Below are 20,166 nucleotides of genomic sequence, written 5' to 3'. Positions count from 1 at the left end.
GAGTTATTGTCAAATCTCCACCTTCTGCAAGACAAATCCTGTGGGGTAAGGAAATGACAGGAGCTGCAGTCACAAAGCTTTCTGGGATCTGACCCAGCAATACCTCTGGCACACACCTACAGTCTCTCCCACATGTCCAAGCCTGATAAATCACACCAAAAGCAAATAATAATGGCCAGCTGTTTGGTTCATTGGACAACAAACACTTTTCTTACCCATTTCAATTACTTAATTGTTTTGAGAAAGCCTCTAATTTGCAGATTGTACCTTGAGTCAGCCTGTATGGATGGTACTTGATGGAATTGATTCCCCACATTAATAAGAAGGGGCAGTGCTGTGGTGTTCTTGTAGCCTGCGCTTGCAGACTAACTAGCAAACATCAGAGAGTGGCAGGATGAGGGGACAGTGGCGTTGAGGACATTGATCTGAGCTACATGTCTCTCAGAGAATTGTGCTGCTTTCTGCTGTAGACACAATCAAATATGCCAAATGGCTGCTAAAATGTAAATGTTAGCAATCAAGGTCACCTTCCAAGGGATACCAAACAGTGTGCCCCAGGCAGGCCCCATTAGTGGCAGCACTGACAGCATTCCTATCGCTATCTCCTCCTCCAGTTCTTTGCTCCGTGCTGAGAAATATTCCAGAGGCAAAAGTCTTTTCCATCTGATTTGAAAAAGCTGCTCCCTTTTCCTACCCAGGCGAGGCTCAAGTTTAATAAAAATCCTCATTAGTTGTCATCTAAATATGCAGGAATTCCGTGCCAAGTATTGCAGCTGAGTTAGGGAAAGCCAAAGCAGGTTCTAATTAAAGATGGGGCCAGAACAAAACCTTGGGTCACAAGCCTATACTTCATGGAAATTAGGATGCAAGCTCTGAATGTCATTGATTAGAATGATCTCTTCACTCAAAGCCCTGGGTACTACCTGGCAGCATTATTGTAAACCCCTAAGAGCAACCCTTTGATTCAGCCACCCTGCATAACATGGTGGAGTTTCTCTGGCTGCTTCATTTTAATTATGGGATGGGAACCTTTAATTAATACAACATGACAGTGAAAATATAATCAGTTGTGTGGCCCCTGTTGTTTGTTCACATGTTAATTTTGCATGCTTTTTTTTTTTTAACGCTCTTGTTTTGTAATTTTGTGCAGTTATGCGTGAAAGCCACTAGCAGCAGCAACCAAGTGTTCCACAAGGAGCCCGGGGGAACAGGGTGTTAATAAGTGCTGGGTTTGGCTCCTGAGGAGGCTTGGAGTTGTATAAAACAAACAAGGAAGCTGAGTTTTTCTGCTAACATGATCATTAGGGAAGGACTGAAAATCAATGATATCTTTTATTTCTGACTTTATGTTCAGGGTCAACCATGTACTGAGATATGTGGGATCAACAAGACACAGGTTTGCCATATAATTTTCCCATGGTTAGCTCTAGTAAAAATGTTCCATTTTTAAAAATAAAATCTCCATTCTGCAGCAAAGATAAACTGTTAAATGGCTGTGAGGCCTGGAGTACAAAAGAGAAATCGTATATTTGAAACTGCGTGGCCAAATATGCCCACCTTCTCTTGTAACTTAAAATGCAGAGTTGCTCCCTGTTTAAAATTAGTTTCTTACTGTGCTTTTGTAATGAGGTGTTCTGCCTGCATCACAGCTTCCTTTCTGTCCAGGAGAGCTCTCGGGTTGCAAAATCATGTGACTTTGAGCAGTGGAGATGCTGGTAGCAAAAACTGAAGCTGGAGCTTGAACGCATCATCACATTCCCACAAAGTCCTCAAGACACAGGTTCATGTTAGCACTTGGCTATTAACAAATTACCAACTTGCCAAAACATATTTTTATATTGAGCCTATGAGTTTTGGACATGCTGAAAATAATTTCATTGAGCTTCATGAAAATTTCAGCAGAAATAATACTTCTCAGCTGATTCTGCTTGCCAGTAGCACATAAAAAAGCTCTAAGGAGTCCATGCAAGGCTTAAAAGTTGCTTTCCAGAATGGCATTTGTGTTACTCAGTGAAAAAGTAATAAAAATAATGTTCCAATGGTCTTAAAAGTTCAGTTTCTTTTATTTTTCACTAAGCAATATTTTTCCATGAACCACCTGGCAACTCTTGCTCATGGAATTAGGAGAAGGTTACAGTGAGTGTGACCACAGCCAGAGCTGCAGCTCCTGACCTGCCATTTCTGTAGGTTCAGACAATGTTTGTGTGAATCTCTGTGACAAGCTCTAGTCAACCATATGCACACAGAGCTATTAGCTACACACAGCACAAAGCACTGGGGCTACTGCTGATGGTAATTGTGTGATGTTGATAGCAGACTAGAACTCCCAACAACCTTTAGAAAGCAGCTGAGAGCTAAAAATCAGAGCTGATGAACAAACATTAATATTTCTTTCAGTTGTGTGAGACTCCTGTGAAGATTTACATAATTAATCTTCAGCAACAAAACATTTATAGTGCAGTTTAATAATCTGGGAGATAGACAGGTCATATTAATTACTGTCTTGCTTCCTGATTTTAAAAGCCTTTGTTTCTAAGCTCTTAGTTTAGAAGTAAATAGCTTGTATCAGCTTGAAGACAGCAAGTGTGCAGATGATTAATGTCTGAGTGCTTGGCACTAGCTGGGGATCTGTGAGAGTGGTCCAGGCCCTTGCACTGCCACAGGCTCTACACATGACTGGGGGGAGAAAGTGGCTTTGGACACAGTTCTGCATTACTGATATCCCAGCAACCAATCTCTGTTACCCCAGTTGCAGGTTCCATCACATCCCTCCTACAAATATAAACTAATTCTGGGGCTCTGTTCTAAAATATGTGTGTAAAACTTTTTTTTTTTTTTTTTTTTTTGCTTGGTTGTTGGTTTGGTTTCTTTTAAAGAAACTTACTTGAATGCTTTTTTTTGCTGTTAAGTCCTATTGTGTCACAATCTGCTGAAGAGATGGAGACTTCTTGTGGAAGGAAGGAAGGGAGAAGGATACAGCTAGAGAGGGATTCTTGGTTATAGTGAAGAACTTGTTGCCAGCCTAACTATATGAAGGCTTTTGTAACTCTCCCATGCAAGGCAAGTGTAGAGGAAGGATTTCAAGGACAAAAATAAGGCATTTTTTTTACACCTGTGTGGGGACATGCCGTTTGAAACACCAGGTGTTATCATGAAGGAGAATATGGTATGAAAGAAAATGGACTTGTCTGAGATTCAAACGGGGCAGCAGAGATGAGAGCCATGGGCAAATGGGAGACAGAAATCATCTTCTAAGTGTTAAAAAGAAAATGACAGCACAGGGACAAGCAATATCTTTACACAACAGAGCAACGACAGCCGGTGGAGAGATTCGCAATGAGAGGTGACATGAGCAAACAGACAGGCTACAAAAATTATTTTTGCAGTGGTGCTCAGAGGAATACTGGCAAGGCAAGATTGTGTTAGTGCTAAAGTAAAGGATGCAGCAAGAACTGAGACACCAGTTATTGAGCTCCTGGTTGAGGGTTTTATTGTATAACTGGATAAGGAAGTTAGATTTTATTTTTACTTAAAAAAAAAAAAAAAAGGTGAAATTTAAGCTAGGGGATGGGTGTGAGAAGCTAAAGAGAAGCTCACACACAGACTGTGAGTTTGATGCTAGGTAACAGTGTTATCCAGTGGCTTAAGAAAGAACCAGCAGGAAAGACTGGGCTTTGGCAGGAATTGCTCTGTTGCAGGCTGGCATAACTTGCTGACATCTCCTCATGACTTGCTAACCAAATAGGTATTTTAGTTTGGACAGGGAGAGACCTTTTTTGTACAGAGGGCAGATTCACTGGTTGAGGAAAAAGTCAGTCAGGGAGTGGTGTTCGCAGAACAGACAAAATTAGAGGATTGCAGGAAAGAGAATGCCAGGTCCATAGAAACAAAAAGAAGGAGAAGATTTGGTCATGATACAGGTGGCTCTATGGAAAGTTGGGATGGCTGAGGGTGCCCTGGGGTAGGGATGTGCCAGAGATGCTTGATTCCAGTTGGGCTGTGAGCAAAGTCAGAGACAGAGTGGAGCTACTGCTTTTGAGGAAGGGCCCCAAAACATCAAGGTGAAATGGGATGTATAGCAGGAAAGAAGGTATGGGCCATGCCAGTGAAATACCACTTTAAATTACTATGAGCTAATAGAAAGAGGAGCACACTTGCTCTCTAGCTCTCATAACCTGGCATTGTTCACTTCCTAGTTGTGTGTAAGCCAAGTTTCTCATAATGGTGACTCAAACTTGAAACGATCACTACTTTTAAGAAGAGGAAAAGATAAAACCTATTTATAGCAGTGGACTCTCCCACCAAGCTGTACACCTGAGGCTTTCAAGGGAAATAAAAGGTGGTTGGCTTCTGTGAGTCAGTCTGTTTGATCTTCTTACCCGAGTAACTCTTCAGAGTGCATGCTGTAGGAATGATTGTGTGTCTTTATATCCTGTGCTACCTTGGAATCTCTGCATCAGCACAAAGAAGAGCAGATTTTCACCCTATGAGAACTGGTATCCTGGCATTAGGCTGAATTAAAATGCTCTTGGGAATAGGTTTTGCTGAAGTCATTTGAGACTAGTGACTGAAAAGGAGGGGGAAAAATCAAATAGGGATTTCGATAAATAGAATTTCAGATCTTGCATAATACCATTCAATGGCAACAGCAGGTGTTTGACAGTACTGTGAACTTCCTCAGAATGGGATTCTGCCAACATGGCTGTGATTCAGTGCAATGATTCAATGACTGCAGGACGGTATCCTGCCAACCAGCCTTCCAGCAGAAAACTGTTCACCCCACTGCAAACACTGCCAGTCCATTAGCATTTTAGATTTAGTCTCCCTGTTTGTCAATAGAAAAAAATGTATCCCTCCAGGTAATGGAAGGAGGAAGGGGGGGGGGGCGAAATTCCCTTTTCTCCCAGGGAATAAAAGGCAAAATTATTAGCTGCAATGTTATCTCTGAGGAGGAACATTGGATATGTTCTTTTTTAATGCTCAGAGTTTGGAAAAAAAAGTTTTATTCTTCAGCCCTGCTTTTTCTTCCACCTCCAACCAGGAGCCTTGTCAAGAGATTCTCATCAGCTTCCACTTCTGCCTTCTAAACTGTGCAGAAATACTACCAACATCCTGAGATAAGCAAAAAAAAAAAAACCCCAAGGAGCTGTCATTAGCATTTCCTGTTACGGATAGTTTATCACCTGCTACTCTGCAGCACCAGTGCCCTCCCAATGCCTACACACCAAGCCTCCCATGCTCCTGCAGCACAGCCATGCCCCTATCAGGAACATTCCCAAGTGCATGGCTCCTGGTGACACTTGGCGTGGGTTCAGAGGGGAACAAAGCTCACTCAGCTGTCACCCTCCAGACGTGCACCAACCTGCAGCCAAGACACATGACGTGAAACCTCCTTCAAGTAAACCTATGGTTAGGGGTGCAGCATGGAGGGAGCACACACAGTTTGTGTCAGCTCTCCTCTCACTCTATTTTTCTATTGTGTAGCAGAAAGAAAAGTGAGAGTGGAGCTGAGAAGCAATTCGTGATGCTGCTGCTGTGATCTTTGTTGCAGCACAATGTTCTCATCCTTGCCCAGCTCTTTTAAACCTGCTGTAATATGAATAATGATATACTCAGCTTAAAGAGACTTTGTTAAATACTTCGCCTTTATCACAGGTGCTGTGTAAACTTCGGGGATCAAAACGGACTCTTTGAGAAGTGATTAGGGCAGGAGGGAAGGGTTTAGTGGTTTAAACACCACATTTGCAATAATTAGGCTCCCTGGAGTGATAGGTTCAAATCCTGGCAGGGCTGACTCAGTCCTTCATCCCTCTAAGGTAGATTAAATGATTTTTCTGTAGTAGGGTCTTTTGGACAAGACCTTAAAAATGCACAGGCACATGAGTTTTCTCCTTTTGCTGCAAGGATGAATTTTACAGATTTATAAATCAGAGATTCAGGCTATTTTACATAAACCTAGCTGTCTGCCCAAGCACTATTTGCCAAAACCTGTCTTCACCATTGCAATGGCCATGAAGTTCTGCTCACCAGCCTCCTTCACAGAAGAACTCTTTTGTAGTGAAACATCTAATGTAGTAAGGGACACAGTTTGGGACTAAGCAATGCAGTTTTAATGTATCCTATAACTTAAAACAACCACCAGCCTCTACTTTTTAGTTAACTCTTTAAAAATTAGTATTTTTTACTACAGTGCTCTTCTCTAACTTGAAAGTGACTAACCCAGTCATGAGTCAAAGCAGAGCATGGGCTGTTGTAGTACCATAGGCTGAGGGAGAGTTAATTCTAGCTTCTTTTTAAAAAAAGATAGGAAATATTTCTTTTACTAAGGTAATTACTGTTACAGGGGGAAGGATGGGAGGCATGACTTTTCTTCTCATTTTTTTTGGTCTGCTTAGGAAGCCAAGCTCATTGACACTGGGGAGCAGTTCAAGAAAAATGCTCAGAGCAAGGCTTTGGGAGTCCCGTTCAGAGAAGGGAAAAGAAGATGAATCATGGAATCATTTAGGCTGAAAAAGACCTTTAAGATCATTGAGCCCAACCATTAACCCAGCATCTCCAAGTCTTCCAGTAAACCATAGCCCCTTTTTTGGGCTATGGTTTTGCCCCCTTTTTTTTGTCCCTGCATAACCTCATGCGACATCTTTGTAGTCTTCCTAAGTTGTTGCCCCTTCTTCCAAAGATAGTTTTCTTCTTTAATTTCAGTCAAAGATCTTTGTTCAGCCAGGCTGGTCTTCCACACCAGCTTGTCTTTTGGCACATGGGAGTGGTCTGCTCCTGCACCTCTAAGATTTCCTTCTTGGTGAATGTCCTGCTCTCCAGGACTTCTTTGCTCTTAGTATTGCCTCTCAAGGGACTCTCTCAACCAGGCTCCTACACAGGCCAATGGCTGTCCCCTGGAAGTCCTAGCTGGCAATTCTGCTGATCCTCCTCCTTACTTCTCTAACAATCTCTGTAATTTCATTATTGCCTTCCCTAGTTGCCTCACTCACCAGTTGTGTCAGGAACCTTCTAGACTGCTTCCTCTGTGCTGTTTCATATTTCCAGCATACATCTGATAAGTTGAAGTCCCCTGTGAGATCAAGGGCTAGTGATTGTGAGACTTTTCCTTGCTTCTTACAGAAGATTTCATCTAATTTGTCAGGATCATGCCAGCACTGGAGCAGCTTACCCTGCAACTGAAGAAAAGGTCTTTTCAATCTTACGTCCTAGGTCTTCCCTTGGTGCAGACAGAATATGACTGTGCAGAGACAGATTGTGAAAGAAACACAAAGGAAGGTTTTCTTGTAGCAAGGGGCACAGGTAGGGGAGAAGGCAGGTGGAGAAAAGTGCAGAAAAAGAAAGGAAAGATGTTTACAGGACTATTCACTGAGCTGTAGATATCTCAGGGAAGAACTGTCTGAGGAAAGAAAATTATATGAGACAACACAAAAAACAGCCATAAAAAGATGGAAAAAAGGTGAGGGAGAGGAACTGACAGGTACCAAAGACACAGAAATTACTAGAAGAAAAAGCATTGCAGTCTTCCCTCTTTGATTTTGCTTTCCTGGTGGGGAAGGAGTGCAGTAGAAATGCAGGCTGTGCTAGTTGATGAGCTCTCCCTGAGCTCCTGTCCTCTTACATTTCTCCATGGCCTGGAGGTGCAGAGACCCTAGACCAGGCTAGCGCTGTATTTGCCCATCCCAGGTGTTCTATACAAAACTCTTTTCCAACAAAGATAACTGACTCTCATGCAGTCAATACAGGGGAAAATGAGGAGAGGGCTGCAAGTATGGCTGAATAGCAGTTGAGTACAGCTAGCTAATTGCAGCTTCATGTAATCGCTTTCATAGCTGCTATCATAACTGTATATATTTCCAGCTCAATTCGTCTATCTTTTCCGGCCTCCTGTCTTTGCAGCTGCCTCCTCTTCTCTTCTTCCTGATGGCTGCAAATCTCTGCTTATCACCCATTTTCATGCTGTGTTTTGTCTGTCTCTTTGTGTTCATCCCTGTACTGGTTTCTTGTCTGCATGTGGCAGTTTCTTATTTCCTGGATGTTGTGAGAGACTTTAGTATGAACTACTTGCTTCAGTTAACATGTATGACCTTTTGTCTTATTTTGTTTTTCTGGATGATTTAATTTTGCACATGTTTACACTAAGGACTAGTTTTACAACTAAATTGGTCAATATGAATGGGCAACTGCTATGTGACTCAGTATTAAAACAATTATTTATTTATCAAATTTCTTTTTGTATGAATGTATCCATCCACTGCATGAATTTTTCATGCAAGCTCATCTTGAAAAAAACATTCCCTCCTCTCAGAAAGGATTTGAACTCTTTAGGGAATTCACCCAAATTCTCGTGTTTTTTTTTTCTTTAATTGAACCCCACCGTGTAAGAAAAGCTCTGTCTACAATATTGATTGCAGAAAAACATGCAGACCTGTCAATCTCTCTTTTCCCAAGGCAAAACTCTCCTATTGTCTTTTTCTGCCAGGGTATAATCTTCACAAAGACAGACTTCAAACAGTTAAGCTTATTCCCATTGTATTGGGACTATATGTAGTGCTCCATTTAACATTTACCAGGTTTCAAGCTTCAGTAATAAACTAGAAATGTTTTTCCTTCATGACAACAGTTTGACAGTTTTTAAAAATGGATATAAAATGGAAAATTACCCTACAGAGGAAATATCCCTTTCTCTTCAGAACTCAGGCTGAGACATGGCATGAATGGAATAACACACTTATTACATTCTGAACACTGAACATAAAATGCATTGCCTCCCTCTATTCCACTTGATTTGATAATCTAGTACAATTTAGGTCCCTAATAAATTAAATTGTTCAGAAACTTGGTTCACTGCCTAAACTGTGTGCAAGGCTGTGCTGTTTAATGATGCCTTACTTTATTCCAGTGTTTTATCTTTGGGATAAATAATTCAGCCTAATAAACCCTGTGATCTGCAAGGTTAATTGACATACACAGTAATTCCCAGTGTGTGCACAGCACCCATATTTGTCTGTCTTTTCCAGATTCCTGTCGCATCACCTAATCTGTGCAGCTCACCAGCCAGGTTCCCTGCATTGCCATGAGCCCTAATCATTGCAAACATCACTTCTGCTCCTGAACAGCCAACCACCTGAGATTGTTCCCTTTCCCCCAAGTGGTTATCTTGCTAGTTGATTTCCAGAAAAATCCTAGGACAACTGGGACTAGACAGACACATTAAAAAAAAAAATTGGTGAAAAAAGCAGAATGAAAACATATGAAGATCCGCAAATATATTATCTGGGGGATTTATTCACAGGTGATGTGTCCAGCTGTACAGCGAGATGAATGTATTCTTATTAATTATTAAATTGCTCAGATGGTCCTCCTCCCCAAACCTGACATTTATTGAAAAAAAGTAATTGAAAAGGATTTGTCCAGTTCCACTCCCTGTGTTTGAGTGTTATATAACAGACTACTCCAGCCCTCTGCTCCCTCTCTCTCTCTCTGTGCTTTCAGGCTAACACACAGTTTATTGGGTATCAATAAAACATAAGAATTACTCCTGATATAACAATAGCACCTCTTTGCAACCTTCAGCCTGCTTAGCTCCCAGGAATAGCGTGCTAATGAGGGTGTGCAGTGTTTTGGACAGATGCTAGAGTGTTATGCTGGGCTGATAACTGCATCTCTTAGATCCAACACTGCGCTGGGATGACTCATGCCTTTTACTAATTTATAAGAGCAGTCTTCCTTGAAATCCCAATGTAAATATTATCTCCCCGTTCTCTGTGAGTGACTACGGCCCTGAAGTCAACAAAAGTAATGGGCACTCTCTGTGGCATAACGTATTCCTTTTAACCCTGGATGAATTTTGGGCTGTTTTGCTTTGGTTTAATTTTTTTTTCCCCCCAGGGGTATTTGGACACAAGGACCACATAGCCTGAAGAGGACCAAAGGACAGTCCTCAAAGGAACACAAAAAGACTGAACCTTAGCTTGGCAAAGAGGGAGGCTGAAGCTGTATCACAAGCCATATGGTTTGGACTCATATTATTCTCTAACTTTAAATCAAGGTTCATTTACTGTATGTGTTTCCTTTAGAAAACAGTCCCCAAACAGGATGGTGTCCTGTTCACACCTGTCAGGAGCGAGGAAATTAGGATTTTAAAAGTCAGGCAGAGCTCAGAACACTGACCTTTCTATTTTGTCTGAGGAGGTGTTTTCTGTCTTCCTGGCTTGTATTGTTTTTTACGTCCCTGTGATTACCCTGTGTCAGCAAGGGTGTTCATGCACTGACATGCCAAGATAAGAATATCAGAGACCCTATTGTAATTTCTAAAGACATTGGGCAAACCTGAGCATGAAGACAGTGTTCATATCTTCTCTCACTGACTTACAATGCTTTAGCTGAGCACAAAACCAGATTTCCTAATTGCGCGAGCAAAGTCATTTTCTCAGTCTGTTTCAAGCACCTTTGCTTGTAGATCAGTGAGCACTGCTGTCCCCAGTTTGACATCCCCACTCAAGCTCAGAATCCTGCTGGACAGGATGGCACAAGTCACGTAGTCATGGCCCTCTCCACTGATTCTAAAATGAAGGCAAATGACAAGCTCAGACCATATGCCACATCTTTAAGTAACTAAAAATAGATGAGAAGATCCCCCAAATTGGAAACGATGAGCAGTGAGCTGTCAGCAACGTGAAGCTGAGATGTAAAATCTGAAAGTCCCATATCCCATCGCTAGCATTAATATCACAAACTGTGACAAATTTGTATGTGCTGCCAGTAGTTTTATAAGGTAAATAGGAATCTCTTTTCCCTCATGTTTTGTAAGACAGCTGTTTCAGGCAGATCCCCTTCCGTCAGATACTCCAGGCAATTCTCTGACCACAAGCTTGCCATCAGAGATGCCCTACTCTTGCACAGCCTGTGTTAAGTCTACTTCAGGCTTTTGATTAATTTTAATTTTATTTTTTTTTCTTTCTCCAGCTTCAGAAGTCAAAATGTTAAAGTACTGAAGTAGGCTGGGAAGGACTGACTCATGGCAAGGGGAAGAAGAATGAAACTGCTATGCAAAGCACCTTCAGACCACTTTCTACTCAACAGCATGTCTGCTGGGTTTGCTTATCTTCTGAAAACTAGCCATGTGCTGGAGGACATCCCCCTAGGAACTGCTTGGTCCTGACAGGCTAACTATTCCAGCATGTGCATGCAATTTAAGACAGAAGCTTTAAGATCCTGGATTCAGTCTCTAGGCTGAATAGCTCTCTTCTCATGGTGCAAGTGCAGCCTTGCTCTGTGGTAAATCACAGCTACTCACCTGAAGCTGGCTGCAGTTTGTTGATAGACAAAGTATTCATAGTCTATTATACAGCATGCATAATTTGCACAAGAAATAGAAACAGTTTTTTTCCCTGTATAAAAACCCCACCCAATTTAAAGGTATTGTCATGACCAAAATCACAGTTAGATTATTACTGCTATCTGAAAGTAGGTTTTGAGGAAGTAATATCCTACATCTGTCTTTAGGAAGTGTTGCTGAAGCACCTGCTTTGGGAAACTCTTTTTGACGCACACAACTACAATCTGCCCTCTTATATTTACCACACTCCTCTACAAAAACTCCCAGTAAACAAACCTCAGTAAAGAAACCCCTGCTCAAACAGCATTTTGAAACAATGCCTCAAGGTTTCAGTAACCCTGTTGATCTCATGTAGAGTGTACCCTGGTGTTTGAGGGGGACCACGTGCTGTGAAAATGCCCCAAGGCAGACAGAAGTAACAGCGATGTGCATAGTCTTGTGTTACATATCTATCTAGCTGACATGTTTGTATGTCAAAGCTGCCATGACTTCTGAAAATCAGTTTATTATTCCCTTTGAAAGCGCATTTGCCTGTCATCAGGACCTGTGTGTTGATCAAAATTTCAAAGTCACCAGAGGTCTCACAATCCCTACTAATGATGAATGGGACAAATTAATACACACTGAAAAACCTGAACTACTGTCCCTGGTTTTTTTTTGGACATGCTGTTCACACATACTTCTCCCTAAAGGTAGTATGGGCTTGTGAATGCTCAGCTTGCACAAAAGCAATGGTTGAAGAAGGTGGCAAAATGAGAGTCTGTACTGGAAGCGGGGAGGAAGGAAATGCAGAAGATGAGAAGGACTGCTATGCTGGGGAATATATACCATGATGCATGTAATTGCTTGGGCCTTGATTTAAAAAGAAATCTGTTTTCAAAGAAAACAATAAGATTTTTATGTTTTGACTGACCAAAGCCTTGATGCTGTTCCACAGCATGAGAGCAGCATCCTTCCTTAGAAAGACATCAGCAGTCCCAAGTGGCTATTTCTGCTTTTGTAGTGAGAAAGAAAATGGTAAGAGAAAGAAAGAAAATGAAGTGCCTCTGACAAGGAAACAATATGCCAGAAGCAACTCCTTTAAATACAGAAAGGCAAAAGGACAAAACTTGATTCATTCTCCATCTGTTTTGTGTTTGTTTGTTGGGGCTTTTTACCATCCAATATTTTACCTTGTATTTATTTCTTTTCCTCTTGAAATATTGTGCTTTACAGTAAGAAATATAAAACTGCAGAGGTTAGAGATGCAAGAAACCTATTAGATCATCTGCTCCACTGCTCTTGGCCAGCAGAGAACTGCTCCCTATGGTACATTTTCTGATGTTTTGTCCAGCCTTGCAAAAATCCTGAGTGACCAGGCTTCCACCAGCTCCCCCAGCAGCTTTTCTACAGCTGAGTACATCTTGAAAGATTTGCCTGCTACTCAGCCTATGGTTTCATGTTGCTAGTTTCACCCCATTTGGCACTTCTGTTTCTATGTAGTAGTCTAAAGTGTTACCTCCCCTTTGGCATTCCTGTCTTCTGAATCTATACCTGCTTAGCATGGAGTCACAGAAAAACAGGGCCTTTGTTGTTCATACACACAGAGCTTTTAAATCTGCTTTGTAAGACTGTCTGTCTAGATTTCCCGTACGTTTTATTGTTTTTTCTCCTTTTACCAATTTGTCCATGCACAGAAACTCCCCTAACTGGGTGTATTATTCCAGATACATTTGCATTAAAATGATGAAGAAAATAGATCTCTATTGCCTTTGATTCAAGTATCAAGGGAACTTCACCCTAAAATTACATCAGCATTTTTGCAGCCAAACTGTAATGTGCACTTATGTTCAATTGGCCACCCACTCTCATTGCAAAGTGTTTCGGTATTCCTGCTAGCAGTTTGCTATTGACTACAAGTGTTTTGGAGGATTTTGCCTCAGGTATATTTTCATGCTTACAAGTGGAAACTCATCTTGTTATTTTCTCTTGTAATGTCCCCAGACTCTGTAGGCTGCTCTGTGTTATTTCCATATTCTGACTCACCTCTCAGGTCCTCTCAGGCCAGGGTCATCTGTGAGAGCCCTTTGTGTACAGCTCATATTTCCTATATTTTTAATAAGTACACTAAATCACAGTGGTTTTGACATAAACAATGTGTTGTGATTTTTTTTTTTTTTTTTACTATATAACTCTCATGTGTTGCCTGGTGCTTTGTCCCTTCCCTATGCACCTTTTGCTTTCCAGTTCAGAGTCTTCTTTCTCCTGGAACCCTGACACTGCCCTTTGTAGCTATTTTCTATTTTCTCCATTATGCTTTTTTCAGAGGATTTTTTGTTGTTGTTGTCTTTTGTGTTTTCTGGGCATATTATTTACAGCTGTGTTTTAGTAAAATAGAATTAGAAGCAATGTTCTGGATCACTGAATCTAGATCTCAATTATTTCAGAGAGCTATGCCATGAAATCCCTTTAAAATATTAATTGAGTTTCAGTTTGATGAAACTGTAAAACCAATTAAGTTTTCTGCTCCTTCTTTTTCTACTACACAGCCATTCTCCAGCTATCCTACTTGGACTGGTAAAATCCTTCTTCAGAATTCCAGACTGAATTTGCTTATGACCAATTTTTATCTCTTGCCCAGGTGACAGTGTAGTCCAGGAGCTTCATTAGCTTTAGTTCTTCTCTATTGCTTTCCCTTTCCCACCTTCAGTATATTTATGGGTGGTAATCAGATTCTGTCTCAGCATTTGCTCTCTAAGTTTATACATGCCAAACTCTGCCATAAGCTGAAAAGGCAGTGTGAAAACAGCTGGATTAAAGATATCAAACTTGCAGGAAGTGGTATAAATCTTCTTAGGAAAGCATCATATTGTTGTAACTGTAGGCACTGAATTTATTGTTTATTGCCATATAACATATATAAATATATAATTTATTTTAGACTTCACTGTTGTAGCTGTTTCTATTCCCTTGATATTCATACCTGTTCTTCATTTGCCTGGTCTAGTTTTAAGCTACCTTCTGAAACACAAATAATTACAGTTGCATGCAAAAATCCAGATTAAGTCTCCAAAACAGTTGTATTCATGTATCAAGTGGAAATAGCTTGACCAGCCTATTTACCTATGGAAATGTCATAGCTATGGTCAACTGATGGTGTCCACCCAGCTCTTTCTTCTCTGTCATTTCCAGTTAGCAAACTTCCAACTCACAGCTGGGTTATTTTTAAGCAGATAAACTCATATGTCATGCTATTGCACCTCTATTCATCTAGCCCATGAGTTAACACAGCCCTTCCTCTCCTTTGAAAGTCTGACCCAGTCCTCATTCCTAGAGTGAAGCCTCCCAACTTCTAATATTCCTTTCTGTTCCTACTGACTTACTGAATTTCCTGTTTTCCCCAGTGTTTGTATTATTCTGGAGTTCAGTGCCTTTGTACAGCTCCAGTTCATGACCATCTCAAATTCAGAAAGCTTCTTTCACAAGGGGTCCCGGATTTCCTTTGTGGCTGTAAGTCCATTGGTCATAAGCAAATGTCTTGGGTCTACTTGGTAAAGGGCAACTTTTGGGGTTTTTGCATACATTTTTTTAACTTGTAAGATGTTATTTTTTTCTTCATAAAGGTTCTGTTCACTCTAGGTACACAGTTATCAGGTTGGCTGTGCAATGTGACAATGTCACTTCCCTATTGAACCATAGGATCAATTGTGTTATGACCCTATTACAGAATAGTAATCAATCTCCTGTTATATATATGGGGTGTTTGAATAAGTAATTTGATTATTTGATACACTCTGATATTTTTGTGTCCTCTCCCAATCACTTGTTGCTTTTAGTACAATTTTACAAAGTGAGTTTGTAAAATAAAAACTCCTTTGTAAGCAGTATAAAATTTCATATAAAACAAAGTGCTATTTTCCCTTTAAAGTATGTAATAGAACCAGCCACAGTACTTGTCTCATAAACTTTGTTTTTCAGCAAGGAAAAATGTTAATATTGATAAGTAGTTAATCATTTGTACCTATTTTAGTGGATGTCCATGAGAACTGGACAGGAAAAAAACCTAGCAGTACCATTTTCTATTATATAACCATGTCAATTTCACCAAATTCCAGTCTGAACACCAAAAGTAGCTCTGATAGAATATCCTCTTTTGAACTATCCTATTTTTTGGAATTAAACATCAAGGTTTATAGTTTTAAAGGCAATGTGTTCCTTTGAATTGCTTATTTGTGTATTCTATTTTATATTGTAACAACATTTCTGAGAAATAAAATAAAAATGAAGTATCATTGCTGAAATGTATTTTGAGCAACTTAAATCTTCAAAAAGTTTTTGTGAAGAATTCTGAAGTGTAAGGGTTTCATGGTGAAGACTTACGTGAAGACCTTGAAAATTTACATTAATCAGAATTTCTTTTCTCTGCACAGCTTCAATCCCAACATAAAAATGCTCAAAAATTCAGCACAACCTTCTGTAGCTAGTAGTCCTGGGTCAGTTTATTACTGAGGACTTGAAGATTTAGACAAGAACATTGAAGATTTTTCTGCCTGTCTGCCTAGACAGATGCAGTTTTTCTGCCCAAGGATTTGTATAGATTATGCAGCCCTACACCCCATCCTGCAGGTGGTTCTCTACAGAGATGAGATGTTTCTTTTCCTAAGATGAGCTGTCAACATGTTTATCTGTAATAGAATCAGTAACAAGATCAGAAAGAAGAATGAGTAAAACTTGTCTGGTGTCAGGAATATGCATTGTACAGCCTAATTCCAGGCTGCGATTCCAACTGCCTCTTTTGCAAGAAAGTTGCCTTTGTCTTCATTTTTACCTATAACTCATCAATTCATGCATAAGGTTCTAGAAATTACAATTTTTAATATCCAAGTGTTTCTGTGGAGAAAACTTTGTTGAAGGCCTTAATGATGGAGAGAAATCTAAAGCACAAATGATATAAGACATTTTTGAGCCACATAACAAAACCAGTAAGGTTAAAAAACAGAAAGAAAATACAATGGGACTTAAGAAGCAATTCTTTTGAGTTCTCACCTGTTCTTTGCCTGAAAAACAAGTAAGAAATATTAAGTACATATAAGTACCTAGCTCTCCTTTAAACAAAAGCTGTGAGGAAAAGCTTTTCAAATGTATTTATTCCCTGTTTTCTTCTCTTTTGCTTTTTTCCCCTCTCTTCTAAGTGCTCTCTGGTATCTCAAAAAAAACCCCAAAAGCTTCTGGTCCTTTAATCTTTTGTTCTGTTTCACCTTGACATCAAGTTACAGTGAACTAATTTGATAATTCTCATTTAACAGTGACATATGTAAACATCAAAACCCTAGTGTTATTGTTACTAGGTGTTTTGTTTGTTTGTTTGTTTGTTGTTTTTGGGTTTTTTTTGTTACATTGGAACAGAATCTTCCCTCTGTACATTGGGGCTCCACCCTGACCAACCAGAGGGTACCCACCAGGACAGTCATTAGCTGGGAGAATAATGTCTCACCAACCTCTTCCTGGAAGGTCAGTGCCCACCACTGTGGTCAACAGCAAACCAAGACAAATCCCATCATCCTTCTCTGCCTCTGTTTCCCCTTCTACCCTTTCCCTTCTTTATCCTGCAGTCCCTTTCCAGCAGGGAGCAACTTGTATGGTTTGTGTTTTGCCTGCCCTGGTGGGCTCTGAGCTCACTTGGGCTCATGGACCTCTAATGACCTGACTAGATGCTCCCAGCTCCTCAAATGCTTTTTTCCCTCTTGAAAACTGAAAGGAAAAAAAAATTAGTGAAAGGAATTGGCTGAAATCTGTGCTTTGACTTTTCTCTCCTCCTCCCTGCTGGATAGATATCCCTCTTGGACAGAAGCAGGCTCTGAGTAATGGGGACCATAGTTCAGATGATTTCTTGCAGTGACAGGTTTGACTTATATCTCAAGTTCTTCTTGTTCTTTCCCTCACGCAGCTGCTCTGTGCCTGCAGACTAGCAGGGCCTCCTAAGATCATCTTGCAGCACCAAAACCAGCCCACACAGATAAGGTCTTCAACACTTGCCTGATCCAGGTCACTGCACAAAGATATGCCAGCCTGCCAGGCTCATTTGTTATTTTAGAAATGACCCTCCATGGTTTCTGCACCACTAATTGGCCATGATCCATTTCCTGTTTTATGCATTCATCTCCTTCTTCTGCTGCTTGGTCCAAGAGATGCCAAGTGCATCATTTACTGCACAGTATGTTGAACTTGGACTTAATGTGAAGAGTATTAAATGGAGATTTGGATTAGGTTTGAGATCAGGATCTCTTTGTGATAATCTCTGCAATTGTTCTTAGCAAATCATCTTACTGCCTACAGTGATGACACTTCTGGAATGAAATGCAGGAAGAAAATATATGCAACTCCAGGCAACAGAGTTCCATCAGGGATGGCTTTGGCCCAAGGACTTATGCAAAACAGATTTGTAATGTTGCAAATTTGTATTTTTCCTTTCTGTTTCAAGGAGGAAAAAAGCAACAGTTGATACTGCCATGAAGCTGCAAGCCTGAAAGACAGTGGAGTGGAAACTTCAGTGTCTTTAACAATGCTAATCCAAGCCTATGGACCTGTGAACCATATTTGCAATCAAATGCTTGTGAAATACATTGCAGAGGGCTGAATATTGTAAGTCCAACACAGGAAAATTCCTGCTAAAATCAATGAGAATTTTTTTCTTAATCAGGTTTATGGGATTGGTTACTGCTTGAAAAACTACTGTTCTTCATCTCTAAAGAACCCCTCCCTGATGGGCTCCTCTTCTTTACCTGCTGCACTTCTTTACATCTATAAGATCACTGTGCTACCTGGATTGTGACATGTGTATAGAGGACTGAGAGAGACTGGGACTCAGCAGTGGAGCTGTAAAGCCTGGTTGGGCTCTTGCGACTGCACAAGTAAGAGGCTGTGCACGTGCCTGAGCTTGGCTGCACAGCACATGGCTTGTACATCATCCCCTTTCCCAGACCTGACACTCCATTGTCAGCCTCTGATGATAATACAGGCATCTCAGACAGAAACTGCTGCCTCTAATTTTAAAAGAAATTCTGGGTCTGACTTCAAGTTTCTTCTGAGGTAAAAGTAGAAATGCTCAAACATTTTGTCTTGTACTTGCTTTGCCTGTCCAATCAAACAGAAATTATTACTGTGGTATTTGTATGGTTGCCACAGAAGCCAAAATCTTTATTAACTCACTCTGTTGCTAAAATCAAGAAAGGAAATCCCTCAAACAGTCTTTTATACCCTCCAGGTCCATCATGTCTCTAGTTTAACAAGAAAAAAAAAGGAACAAGAGGGTAGGTGATATTTTAATGGGTAAAGCAACTACCCTTTGCACAAATGGCTTTTAGGCCTGAGTATATGCATTTGACATACTAATTTTCTTAAACTGTTTATTTTCATGGATCTCTCCTGATCCATGTGTGCATTGGAATCAGTTCGGTGTTATCATCATTGCCATGGTTACCTTATCATCATTATTGTATATGTGTTGCTATATTACTATTGCAGATGTCTTACCAAAATTCCCTAAAGCAAAATGATCCCAGAACTTACTCTGTACACATCCCTAACTACTAAGCATTGATATCTTTTATAATCTGTTTCCTAGCTAAAACAAAAATGGCTTAAACTTCTCTATTGAAATAAAGCTGTTTGCCCTTTCTGGGTAGAGAACAAATTACTCCATGCATCATCTTCAGCATAAGCCAATTCCTTACATCAAATGCAAAAAAACCTCCCTCCTACTTAACTGAGACTCTCAGCAGCCTGATTTGCCTTTATTTCCACTACTACATTGCTTAAAATCACAGGATTATTGATAGATGCAGCAGGGAAGGCATGTCAGCCTCTGACACGAAGCTATCATGAGGTGGCAAACACAGAGATCATTATAGCAGGGTAGGACACATCTCAAAGCCTAGGACAGAGAAAAGTTTGAAATTAGGATGAAAAAAAATCTTTGCTGGGGGTATCATGCCCCAGGGACAGAAAAATTGCCCTACGAAAACAGGCTGAGAGAGTTGGAATTGTTCAGCCTGGAGAAGAGAAGCCTCCAAGGAGATCTTACAGTGGCTTTTCAATACTTAAAAGGAGCTTGTAAGAAAGATCGAAAAAGACTTTACAGTAGGGCCTGCAGCTATAGGACAAGGAATAATTTTTTTAATCCAAAAGAGGGTAGATTCAGACTAGATACAAAGAAGAAATGTTTAATGATGAAGGCAGTGAAACACTGGAACAGGTTGACCAGAGAGGCTGTAGATGCCTCATCCCTGGACACGCTTAGGTGCAGGCAGGATGGAGTTCTAAGCAACTGGATGTAGTTGAAGACATCCCTGATTATTGCATGGGGGGTTGGATTAGATGGCCTTTAAAGGTGCTTTCTGACCCAAACCCTTCTATGATTCAATGATTCTAGGGAGTCCTTCAGAGCAGAATTGGGAAAAGTCCAGATGCTAATACCTGGTTTTAATCCATATTATGTATGAACTTCTAATTGACAAATGAATGTAGAACTCTCATTCTAAAGAGTTACTGTAACTTACCTTAGCACTAACTACCAGATTTCCCACCCCATTTATCTTTATTATAAGAACCAATCCTTACTTCAAAGCCAAAGGCACAGGCTTTGAATGTGTTATGATAATGAATGCCATTACGAGGTTAGAATACAGTGGTGTGAAGAAAGTGATTCACCACTGGGAAAATCCAAACAAATAAATCTGTTGGATGATACATTGCCTAGATGCACTATTCTAGGTTTATTAACAAGGGGTTATATTTTTTCCACAACTATAATCTAATATTACCAAACTGGAGAATACCAAATACAGGTA

At 40.4% G+C, this 20,166-nt stretch overlaps 1 long non-coding RNA gene across 3 annotated transcripts in view; it reads right to left on the bottom strand.

Moving 5' to 3' along the window:
- The window catches only part of LOC121469576 (uncharacterized), a 117,658-nt gene that overhangs the window by 77,055 nt on the left and 20,437 nt on the right, over positions 1 to 20,166 (bottom strand). The window lies entirely within an intron of this gene.

Source organism: Taeniopygia guttata, chromosome 3 (genome assembly GCF_048771995.1).
Source record: "Taeniopygia guttata chromosome 3, bTaeGut7.mat, whole genome shotgun sequence".
NCBI lineage: Eukaryota > Metazoa > Chordata > Aves > Passeriformes > Estrildidae > Taeniopygia > Taeniopygia guttata.
Note: the sequence above shows the minus strand (reverse complement) of the source record. Positions and strands in the feature narration are given on the sequence as shown.